Below are 13,302 nucleotides of genomic sequence, written 5' to 3' on the forward strand. Positions count from 1 at the left end.
CATAGAGAATTATCATACTCCACCATAAAGAGTATACCACTTAGAAACAACCATTCTAAGATTTTTCTCGGCACATGTCAAAATATCTTGCTGAAATTTATGGTGCAATTCTCATGCTTGGTTTCCCTGAGAATTCTTCAGCCATGACATAACTTTTCCACCACACACCTTGCATTTATACCAAGCCAATGCCCGCGTGCAAACTTGTGTACCCCGCTGATCATAGCATGTTCTCTTTCATGGCAACTTGGAGATTTACATGCCAAAAGAACTAACCCAATCTCCTATCAAAAGGAAACTCACTATCTACAAGAATATCATTATCTCTTTTACTGATTTTGGAGTAATTTGCCGAGCCCACTCCACCTTCTTGACAATTTTCTTGAGGTGCCAAAAATTGTCCACACCTTCAAATCTTTGTGCATACCAGATTGGATACACCTTTGACTTGAATTCTCCACAAGCCAATAAAATCATTCTTCCATTAATTTTTTTTTAACAACATCAAACTCCACCAAGTTTAAAAAACACCAGCTGCTGACATATATGCTTTACATAAACAGTACCGTATACCCCAAGTACAAACTGTTGGCTCTGATACCACTGTTAGGAAATTGAGCTTCCTCCCAAGATCACTCCAACCAATTTGTCAAGCAACAAATTAACAGAAAAATTTAATGGAGAATACACCAATCACACAGCACAAGATTTACGTGAAAAACTCTAAATCCGGAGAAAAACCACGGCCGTTGTCAAAAAGACAACCAGAGAAAAATATTCACTATATGGAAAATTTTTACAACTACACTCTCATAAATAATTTTCTCTCACCCAAGCCCCAAATACATAATCCTGAGAAATATCCCTTAACAAAGCAAACCCGTAATACCCATATTGAGGAGTCAAATGTTGAGTGTTAGAAAATGCATATTTATAAAGGAGAAAACTGTCATTTTACATTTCAAGTCTTACTAACAACCCTTACTTTTATGTATTTAACCTTCTTGTGATTTAATTACATGTGTTTTATTTTAATTAAGTATTTTATGTATTTTAAGGGCATCATAGTCATTTCACAATAAACGAGAAATCAGATGGTAAAAAGGACATCACTTTTGAACTCAGGACGGTCGAAAACCTTAGGAGGAGCATAAAAGGAAAAATGACACTGTTCACATGTACGGTACTATTCACGTGTACGGTACTGTATACGTTACTATTCACGACACTGTTCACATAGACGGACCGATGACGTGGCATTGACTGATGAGGTGTCACGATCCTGTTGGACTAAAATTCTTATATACTGTTGATGGTGACGTGGCAGCATATCAGTGGACGAAAAATCTCGCATACGGTGCATGCATCACACATGATTATTTTCAACCAAACCGCGTTACTGTTCATTCGGGTCAAACCGCGTTACTGTTCAAAATCGGGTCAAACCGTGGACTGTTGACTGATGACGTGGCGCAATCCTGAGCGTCCAAACTGTTTTTAATCCAATGGCCATGATTTACTCCATGTATCTATAAAAAGGGGGCCTCTCCCCCGTAATTTGATATCTCTGAATCCATTTTTGGGATCCATTTTCTGTAATTCCTTCTCTATCTTGTATTTTCTTCGTATTTTAATAAATTCCCATTTTGCCCCTAGTTCAATTATGAGTGGCTAATTTTCTTTCAAGCTTGGGTTGAAGGTGAAGTCTCAACATGTGTCATGGGCTTAATTTGGTAAATTTATTTTCTCTTCCCCTCTAATTTTTGTGGATGTTTTGACTTCTCGTTGACAAATAATAATAGTCTTGTCTAGATACCGCCTTAGTTACACCGGCTCTCTAGTATAAGGTTATTATTATTTGGCACGATAAGCCCTTAGCACCATATTGATTAGAGCGTGGTTCATGAGGTGTGGATTACCCCCTCATGATTTAATTGGCATTAATACGGATTATTTAGCCTATGATGGATGTTGATACGGATCTAGATACCCAAGTACGTCATTTCAATAGATTTCTCTTCAATTTATTCTCGCCATTGCAAGTCCAATTTTAGAATTTATTATCGCCATTTCAATTCCAATTTTAGGATAATTTAAATCACTTCCACCACAATTCCAACCACCCATTTACAAAATTAATTCTATATATAATTAAAATCCACCTCCTCGTGGGATCGACACTCGTCACCATTAGTCTATACTACAATAGATTCGTGCGCTTGCGAGTACATTAAAATTTGCACAACAAGTTTTTGGCGCCGTTGCCGGGGAGGTAAGTAATTTTAATTCATAGAATTAATTTTTGTGAATAATTTCTTTTATTTGTTTTCTTGTATTTTTTTATTATTAAAAAAAAAGAAAAAAAAGTGAATCTACATTTAAAGGTTAGTATTTCTTTTCTTTTTTCTCTTCTTTAAAATTCTGTAATTTAATTTTTAATTTATTTTTCTTTGTAATTTTTTTTTGTTTATCTTATTAATTTATTTTTAGTTAATTTATTTCACGTATTTATTTTTGTGTATTTTTATATAAAGGTTTTAATAGCGCAATAAGGTTAGTATCGTAATTTCTCTCTCTTCTTTATTTTTATTTGTTTTGTTCTCATCTTTATTTTTATTTTATTTATTTTGCATGCATGGTCGTAGGTCATTATTACCTAATCTTGAACCTATAGACCTTGAATTAAAAAAAACACTTCGCACACACAAACACGTTAAAAATAAAATGGATTTACAAGCACCACATGAGAGGTCATTTAAGGACTATTTTAGTCCCTTAGCTAATTTGAGCACATCATGCATAAGATACCCAAATGTAGCTGCTAGGAGTTTTGAATTAAAACTCAGTGTGCTAAATTATCTCCCAACATTTTATGGCCTAGAAAATGAAGACCCATATAATCATCTGAATGATTTTCATGCAATTTGTCAAACTTTTAAATATAAAAATTTGTCAGACGATGATGTTAAACTCAGATTATTCCCATTTTCTTTAAAGGATAGAGCTCGTTCATGGTTAAATACTTTACCTGCTAATAGCATTTCATCATGGGAACAAATGGTAACTAAATTTTTGAATAAATATTTCCCAGTGCATAAAACCAATGCTATTCGCAGGGAAATTTCAGAGTTTACACAGAGAGAAGACGAGCAGTTTTTCGAAACGTGGGAGCGATTCAATGGGCTACTCTTGAAGTGTCCACATCATGGGTACGAGAAATGGCACCAATGCCAATACTTTTTGGAGGGATTATTGCCGAATGTGCAAGAATGGCTAATGGCAACAAGTGGAGGAGAGCTAATGTCAAAAAGTGCATCAGAAATTTGGGAATTCTTCCAGCGACAAGCAGATAATTCCCAACAACGGAGTCGATCACTCAGGAATACTAGAAGAATTAAGGGAGTGAGTGAGGTTCACATTGGCGAATCTAGTTCAGAAATTAAAGAAGTCAAAGTAATAATTGAAGGTCTCTCTCAACAAATAGCATCGTTATCGACTGCTAAATCAACAGAGCCACATGACCATGACTCATATCCAGATCAAGCCAATGTCATAGGTGTAATGAGAAAGCCATCAAATTACAACCCATAATCCAACACATATAACCCTGGATGGAGAGACCACCCCAATTTTTCATGGTCTCAAGGATTCCAACAGAATGGACCAGCAGCTCCAGCTCCACCAATTCCTCAAAATCCTCAAGCCTCTCAGCCACCATTTAAACCATACAATCAGAACCAAAACTACTCTCAGCCCAGACCATGGGAGGATGCATTCCAGAATTTCAAAAATGTTACTCACTCCACGATTGAGCAATAGAACCGCACCATTGATGGACTACGAAATGAGTTGAGAGCAGGCTTTAATTCACAAGCCCAATCAGTTTCAAGCCTCGAAAAGATGGTGGGACAACTTGCTTCTTCAGTTCAGACCTTGGCAATGACTGTTGAGAAAGGCAAATTTCCAAGTCAACCAGTGCCTAACCCTAAAGGAGTGCATGAAGCAAGTACCAGTTCACCATAGCAGCATGGAGAAGTCAAAGCAGTAATGACCTTGCAAAAAGGAAAAGAAGTCGACAACAACGTGGAGATGCCGGTGACAAAAGAAAATCAAATTGTACCTGTGAATGTTGAGGAATCATCACCGGAGGAGAAAGACGAAAACAACTCACGAGAATACGTTCCCAAAGCTCCATTTCCTCAGCGGTTAGCTAAAGGTAAGAAGGGAAAATCCACAGGTGAGATTCTTTTTTAACAGAAAACGTTAGTTCTATACTCCAACATAAAATTCCTTTAAAATGCAAAGACCCAGGCTCCCCCACTATCTCATGTAGCATAGGGAACCACACAATTGAGAATGCTTTGTTGGATTTAGGAGCTAGTGTAAATATGTTGCCTTACTCTGTATTTGTGAAACTTGGACTAGGAGAATTACACCCAACTCCAGTGGTGTTACAACTTGCAGATCGGTCCACGAAAATACCTCGTGGTATTGTGGAGGACGTGCTTATCCAGGTAGACAAGTTTTATTTTCCTGTTGATTTCATTGTAATTGACACTCAACCAATATAGAATTCAAGGAAGCACATCCTCATTATTCTAGGCTGACCTTTCTTGGCAACTACGGATGCTCACATTCAATGCAGAACTGAAAATATGCAGTTGTCTTTCGGCAACATGACTATGGAGCTGAACATCTTCAACATTGCCAAACAACCTTACAGTGCAGATGATGGAATTGTTGATGTGGATTTAATTGAAGCATTAGTTGATGATACTTTTGTTTCAAACCTTAGTGATGATTCTTTACAAACATGTTTAACTCACTGTGGTTTGAATTTTGATATTGACAGATCGGTCGATGAGGTCAACGCCCTACTTGACTCAGCACCATCCATGGACACTAATAAATGGAAGTCAAGAGTTGAACAACTAGCACCATCAGAGAAGAAACTCATCCCACCATCAGAATTACCACCGAAACTCGAGCTCAAACCATTGCCCAACACTTTGGAATATGCGTTTTTGGGAGAAGAAAGCACTCTGCCGGTAATCATCTCATCATCCCTCAATGACGAACAAAAAGGTAAGTTGTTAGATGTTTTGAAAGAGCACAAAGGGGCATTAGGATGGACCATAGCAAACATAAAAGGTATAAACCCAGTAGACTGCATGCATTACATTCACCTTGATGAAAATGCTAAAACTACTAGGGAGATGCAATGTCGGTTAAATCCTAACATGAAAGAAGTTGTTAGAACAGAAGTCCTTAAACTATTAGACGCAGGTATCATTTACCCAATTTCTGATAGTTCATGGGTCAGTCCTGTACAAGTTGTCCCCAAAAAGTCAGGAGTCACAGTAGTTACGAATGCTGATAATGAATTGATACCCACTAGAGTAACTACAGGATGGCGTGTATGCATTGATTATAAAAAGTTGAATTCTGTCACACGTAAAGACCATTTTCCTTTACCATTTATTAATCAAATGCTTGATAGATTAGCAGGCCATGAATTTTATTGCTTTCTAGATGGCTACTCAGGATACAATCAGATTCCCATAGCACCAAAAGATCAAGAGAAAACTACTTTCACTTGCCCTTTTGGCACATTTGCATATAGGAGAATGCCATTTGGTTTATGTAATGCACCTGCTACATTTCAACGATACATGTTGAGCATTTTTTCTGATATGGTTGAACGATTCCTTGAAGTCTTTATGGATGATTTTTCTGTCTTTGGTGATTCGTTTGATCAATGTTTACATCATCTAACACTAGTTCTGCAGAGATGTATTGAGAAGAACTTGATCTTAAATTGGGAGAAGTGTCATTTTATGGTAAAACAAGGTATTGTTCTCGGTCACATCATTTCGAGCAAAGGTATTGAGGTTGACAAAGCCAAGGTGGATCTCATTTCTAATCTTCCTCCACCCAAAACAGTTAAAGAAGTAAGATCTTTCCTTGGGCATGCTGGTTTTTATAGACGTTTCATTAAAGATTTTAGCAAAGTTTCTAGACCCTTATGCAATTTACTTGCTAAGGATGTACCTTTTATCTTTGATGATTCATGTCTTGTGGCATTTGAAAAACTAAAGCAATTGTTGACATCATCACCCATCATTCAGCCCCCAAACTGGAGTTTACCATTTGAGCTCATGTGTGATGCATCTGATTATGCAGTAGGAGCAGTATTAGGACAAAGAGTTGATCGAATTCCCCACGTTATTTACTATGCTAGTATGACATTGAATGATGCACAGTTGAATTATTCAACTACTGAAAAAGAAATGCTAGCAGTAGTGTTTGCATTAGAGAAATTTCGATCTTATCTCATTGGTTGTAAAATAATCGTGTTCACAGATCATGCTGCTCTTAAATATCTTCTCACAAAGAAAGATGCAAAAGCTAGACTAATTCGTTAGGTGTTACTTTTGCAGGAATTTGACTTAGAATTCAAAGATAAGAAAGGGACAGAAAATGTTGTGGCGGACCACCTCTCTCGTCTCCATTTTGACACAATTACAGAGCCATTACCATTAAATGAGTCATTTCCAGATGAACAATTAATGAATGTGGAAGTATTACCTTGGTATGCTGATATAGTTAATTATCTTGTTACAGGTAAACTTCCAGAGCATTGGACCAAGCAAGATAAGGCTAAATTCTTTGCAAAGATAAAGAATTTCTTTTGGGATGACCCTTATTTGTTCAAATATTGTGCAGACCAAATTGTTAGACGATGTGTCCCAGAAAATGAAATTCAGAATATTCTTTCATTCTGCCATGAACAAGCTTGTGGAGGCCATTTCAGTGCTAAGAAAACAGCGACTAAAGTTTTACAATGTGGTTTCTATTGGCCATCTATATTTCGAGACGCTTACACTTTCTGTTCTTCATGTGATAGGTGTCAACGAATGGGAAGCATTACACGAAGGAACATGATGCCACTAAATCCAATTTTAGTGGTTGAGATTTTTGACGTATGGGGTATCGACTTTATGGGACCATTTCCCTCTTCTTTTGGCCACCAATACATATTGGTTGCTGTTGACTACGTATCAAAATGGGTAGAAGCAATTCCATGCAAAACCAATGATCACAAGGTGGTGATAGGATTTTTGAAAAGCAACATTGTTTCACGCTTTGGATTCCCTCGAGCAATAATCAGTGATGGTGGTGCCCACTTTTGTAACAAAGCATTCAAAGCTCTTTTGACAAAGTATTCAATCACACACAAAGTGGCGACTCCGTATCATCCGCAAACCAGTGGCCAAATTGAGATCTCCAATCGAGAAATAAAACACATATTAGAAAAGACGGTGAGGCCGGACAGAAAAGATTGGTCATTAAGACTTGATGATGCATTATAGGCATATAGAACGGCTTTCAAGACCCCGATTGGGATGTCACCCTACAGGCTAGTGTATGGAAAAGCTTGCCACCTACCTGTGGAACTCGAACATCGTGCATATAGGCCATCAAGAAATTTAATTTTGACATGCAGCAAGCCAGCTCAGAAAGAAGATTACAGCTTGCAGAACTTGAAGAAATTCGCAATGATGCATACGAAAATGCCAAGATTTACAAGCAACGAATGAAAATCTTCCATGATAAGCAAATTATGAGAAAATCGTTCACTTTAGGTCAGAAAGTGCTATTATTCAATTCTCGCTTGCACCTATTCCCAGGTAAGTTACGCTCTCGTTGGTCTAGCCCATTTATTGTTCATACTGTTTTTCCACATGGGGCAATTGAAATTAAGGACCCAAAGAACGGTGTCACGTTTAAAGTTAATGGTCAAAGATTAAAGCCATATCTAGAGTACCAACCACATGACGAAAACACTGAAATAAATTTGAGTGACCCACTAAATTTGAATTGATTTTTTTTCTTTTCGTTGATTTGATTTTTCTTTCTTTCTTTTTATTATTATTCTTTTGCTAATTGAAATTGTTTTTGCATAAGTGTGTTTATTTTATCATTAAGTTTTCTCTTATCATTTTTAATCATGAGTCTCATACTTAGACCGTTCCTCCTGAACATTCTTAAACCACTTCAACGTGTCAAAACTCATCTCAAAAGACAGATTCAATTTTGTAAAACACAACGCATTTGGGCTCTACAACCACCAGAGTTAGTAGCCTATGTTGAGGGTTTAGAACGCCAACTCAGAGACATTGAGAGAAGTGTTTACGATATCCAGTTGGAGCTTGAGGTAAATTCAATAAGAGGACGATTTTAATTGTGTTTTAATTTGTTTTTCTATTTGTGTGCTTTAGTTTGTTATCCCGGTGAAGTGGCGAATAACGGTACTCCGTGACAATCAAGTCGGTTACTTTAGTTTCCCATAATAACTGATATTCTGAGACGAAGGTATGGACAGAAACGAGATTCTAGCGAAGCTTCACAAGCGATTCCCTTCATTTCCTCAGAATGCCCTCCTTACGATATATAAAGCTCGGTCCGAACGCATGCGATTACTCATGAGGAATAACATACCTGCTGACATCCGTTGGTTAATCGAGGCTAAAGTACGATCGGCAGGTGAGTTACCTACAAAATTTATTGCATACATGCCTAGTTGTGGTAAAGGAAATTATGCAAGAAAACGACGAGCTCGAAGAATTTCTGTTGCTTGTCATAAGTGTGCCAGAATGAGTTGCAATAAAAACCCATGTTCTTTAGGAATGATGTCTGATAACAGGGAAGATAAGATTCAATTCATTAGGGATGGCTTGAATAAGGAGTCATTGGATGATATCCTTTTGTCTCTTGAAACGCATCCCAGTGGATATGTGCAAGGAGCGATTCTCCAGTTATGGCCATTATTCCAGAAAGAGCATGCACGATATAGTCTCGGGAATCTGACTATAAACGACCCTGTTTGCCAGTTTATAAGAAAACTGGATAGGAAGCCTATCCTCGACCCATAGAGGGCGTTCAAGCCGTTTCTGGACGTAAAACCAGAGGAAGATGTGAGCCACAGTCGCAACTACCTGTAAATATCCTTTTACTTTATTATTATTTTATTTCACTATTGTCTTATTGTTTGCATTATTGTCTTTAATAATTTTATTACTATTTACTTTTTCCTTTTTACTGTTTTCTTTTTGACTTGCGAGCCACGTGCTTTATGCGTTATTTGACACTGACATATTACCTCATACACAACCATGACCCACTATCACCGAGACTCTTAAATGTGATTTCTTTTTTGTCAAGCACTCACAAATTGTTTTTGAGAAGTATCACAATGTCAGCTACTCCCAATAGACAATTCAAGAACATTTGTGTGCTTTCTGGATTTACATATGGCAAACATAAAGAGTTCGTTGAGGCAGCCATAGATCTTGGTCGAAGCATAGCAGCGAGAAAATTACACTTGGTGTATGGAGGAGGTAATCGAGTGTTATCAAAAATGGTCTCAGAAGCAGCTTTTATCAGAGGAAGTCAAGTGTTAGGCATCATCCCAAGAGTCTTAAAACCATTGGGCAGTTCGTCTGACTCATCAACTGGAGAAGAGTTAGTCATCTCAGGTATGCAAGAAAGAATAACTGAAATGCTTAATCATGCTGATGCTTTTATTTTCCTTCCAGGAGATCTTGCAACACTAGAGGCACTTATCACGCTAGCATCTTGGGCCCATCTGCACATCCACCAAAAACCCATCGGTTTGTTAAATGTTAATAACTTTTATGATGGCTTTATCGCATTTCTTAACCATGCAATAAAAAACTATTTCATTCCTTCTAATGTGAAAAAACTTTTTATTTGTGCTCACACTGCTAATGAGCTACTTGATATGTTACAAGCTTATAAACCGGAGCCAGACCCCTGGACCTTTGTGTTGGAGCGCCCAAATAATGATGGTAACAGTAGCCACAGTAAGAAGTACAAATTAGATTTAACTCTCCGCTTGTAAATATTGTTTTCTGTGTTGCACCACCCAGGTGATGTCTTCTAAACTCTACTTCTTTCCTTTCAAACATTGAGGACAATGTTTCCTCCCAAGATCACTCCAACCAATTTGTCAAGCAACAAATTAACAAAAAAATTTAATGGAGAATACACCAATCACACAACACAAGATTTACGTGAAAAACTCTAAATCCGGAGAAAAACCACGGCCGTTGTCAAAAAGACAACCAGAGAAAAATATTCACTATATGGAAAATTTTTACAACCACACTCTCATAAATAATTTTCTCTCACCCAAACCCCAAATATATAATCCTGAGAAATATCCCTTAACAAAGCAAACTCGTAATACCCATATTGAGGAGTTAAATGCTCCTTCAATATAACTACATGCTTAAGAACTTCTCTCTCTCTCAATTTCTCACCAAAACTTGGATTCCTTTTCTGGGATTTGGATTGCTTCTCAATGGCCAACATTTCATGTCTATTTTCTTGAGCAACGCCGAAGCTCATTACTACTCATTTCTCATCAAATGACATTCCAATTTATAGCCAAACTATCACACCAAAAATCTAATAAGTCGGCAACAACTTTCTTCCTTTTTGACAAATTCATCATGCGGTTCAAAATTGGCATTTTGCTTGTCAAAGTCCATCCACCCATTTGAATGCAATCAATGTGTTCCCATTTGACTTTTCCTTTTTTTTTTAATCAATTTCAACAATCTCCACCTTGATTAAAAAAAAAAATCATAACTACTGCTACAAAACACTGTCTTCACCAACAGTCATAATTCTCAACATAGAGAATTATCATACTCCACCATAAAGAGTATACCACTTAAAAACAATCATTCTAAGATTTTTCTCGGCACATGTCAAAATATCTTGCTGAAATTTATGGTGCAATTCTCATGCTTGGTTTCCCTGAGAATTCTTCCGCCATGATATAACGTTTCCACCACACACCTTGCATTTATACCAAACCAATGCCCGCGTGCAAACTTGTGTACCCCGCTGATCATAGCATGTTCTCTTTCATGGCAACTTAGAGATTTACATGCCAAAAGAACTAACCTAATCTCCTATCAAAAGGAAACTCACCATCTACGAGAATATCATTATCTCCTTTACTGATTCTGGAATAATTTGCCGAGCCAACTCCACCTTCTTGACAATTTTCTTGAGGTGCCAAAAATTGTCCACACCTTCAAATCTTTGTGCATACCAGATTGGATACACCTTTGACTTGAATTCTCCACAAGCCAATAAAATCATTCTTCCATTAATTTTTTTTTAACAACATCAAACTCCACCAAGTTTAAAAAACACCAGCTGTTGACATATATGCTTTACATAAACAGTATCGTATACCCCAAGTACAAACCGTTGGCTCTGATACTACTGTTAGGAAATTGAGCTTCCTCCCAAGATCACTCCAAGCAATTTTTCAAGCAACAAATTAACAGAAAAATTTAATGGAGAATACACCAATCACACAACACAAGATTTACGTGGAAAATTCTAAATCCGGAGAAAAACCACGGCCGTTGTCAAAAAGACAACCAGAGAAAAATATTCCTTATATGGAAAATTATTACAACCACACTCTCATAAATAATTTTCTCTCACCCAAACCCCAAATATATAATCCTGAGAAATATCCCTTAACAAAGCAAACTCGTAATAACCATATTGAGGAGTCAAATGCTCCTTCAATATAACTACATGCTTAAAAACTTTTCTCTCTCTCAATTTCTCACCAAAACTTGGATTCCTTCTCTGGGATTTGGATTGCTTCTCTCAATGGCCAACATTTCATGTCTATTTTCTTGAGCAATGCCGAAGCTCATTGCTACTCATTTCTCATCAAATGACATTCCAATTTATAACCAAACTATTACACCAAAAATCTAATAAGTCGGTAACAACTTTCTTCCTTTTTGACAAATTCATCATGCCGTTCAAAATTGGCATTTTGCTTGTCAAAGTCCACCCACCCATTTGAATGCAATCAATGTGTTCCCATTTGACTTTTCCTTTTTTTTTTAATCAATTTCAACAATCCGTTTATTTGTTAAAGTAATATTTTTATCTTAAACTCAAAAATATTATTTTATAGAGGTTTTATACAGATTCATTTAACTGCCGTTATTTTAAAAATAATCTAATCATATACGAGTTCAAAAATACGCTTCAATGGAGGAAAGACCTACTCATAGGGTTCCTCATATCATGCAGGAAGAGACTCGAAGCCTCATAACAAGTTAACCACTGAGCCAAAACGTGGTTTTCTTTGAATTATACCAAACCCATTTTCGGTTTCTCATATTCAAAACAAATTTTCCGGACGTCAAACCAGCTTTCATTATTACAACATTATCCAATCAAAAAGCTTTTGGATTGTATCCCAACTTTTTCAGAAACCCGAACAGAAATTGTTATACTAGGACGATTTGATCGATCTTATTATTTTTTATGCTATTTTTTTTATTAATAATAATAGTAATAATAATAATAACTTATAGTATTACAACTTATATATATTTATATTCTCCACTTGCAATACACCCGTTTTGGTGTGTGAACATGGAAACATTTACGCGCATGATTTTTCATGTTTTCTTGACATCCAAGTGTGACTATAGAAAAAAAAAAAAAAAAAACCAAACCTATTCTTCAGTCAAATTAAAGACCATGCATGTTTGGTCCATAATCTTTATTAAAAGAAATAATTAATGGTTTTTAAAGATGAAACGTGTCTCATTTTTTGTGCTCAAACAGATGGTGGTGGAAGCCGCCTTCCGAATAATAAAAATATAAAAATAAAACCCATATGGTCAAAACCTACCAATATTGACATGTTTTTAACGAGTAAAATGTCATTTGCTCACTTGTGATCTATTATGAATGTATATTTTGTGCAAACACGGCCTAAACTGACCCTGAATTATACAGGATCATTTACTTTAGAGATAGAAATTAAAAATATCTCCCATGGCATTTTTCTCACATATTTTCGGCTGTTTTTCGGAATCCTTCGACGGAAAACGGTACGTGTGCAACGGCGACGTCTGTGTCTTAAAGGATCAGAAGAAATGCGGGTGGAAGAGTTTGAAGAACGAGAAAAAACATAGAGTGTGGATTGCATTTTCCGGAATTTTAAGGAGAAAGGAAGCAAGTTTTTAGTGATTATTTTCAGCTGTAAGTACATGACTCTGTTAACTTATTGTTGCATTTATAGTTTTATTTTATATATTGCACAAGAGGATTTGCATTTGCAATTCGCAAGAGGTTTCTGAATAAATGAGAGGGGGCATGGGTAATTAGTTTATCTTGTCTTCTCAGTAAAGGTCCAAAATCTTTGTTAAGAGGGAGGAG

The 13,302-nt window shown here is 36.6% G+C and overlaps 1 non-coding gene across 1 annotated transcript; it reads right to left on the bottom strand.

Annotated features, from left to right (window-relative positions):
• Positions 1-3,108: 3,108 nt before the first annotated feature.
• Positions 3,109-3,212, bottom strand: LOC112095959. Its single transcript, XR_002904119.1, has one exon. It is a non-coding gene; the product is annotated as a small nucleolar RNA R71 (small nucleolar RNA).
• Between the last annotated feature and the right edge of the window lie 10,090 nt (positions 3,213-13,302).

This window comes from Citrus clementina, unplaced genomic scaffold, assembly GCF_000493195.1.
Source record: "Citrus clementina cultivar Clemenules unplaced genomic scaffold, Citrus_clementina_v1.0 scaffold_1, whole genome shotgun sequence".
In the NCBI taxonomy this organism is placed as follows: Eukaryota; Viridiplantae; Streptophyta; class Magnoliopsida; order Sapindales; family Rutaceae; genus Citrus; species Citrus x clementina.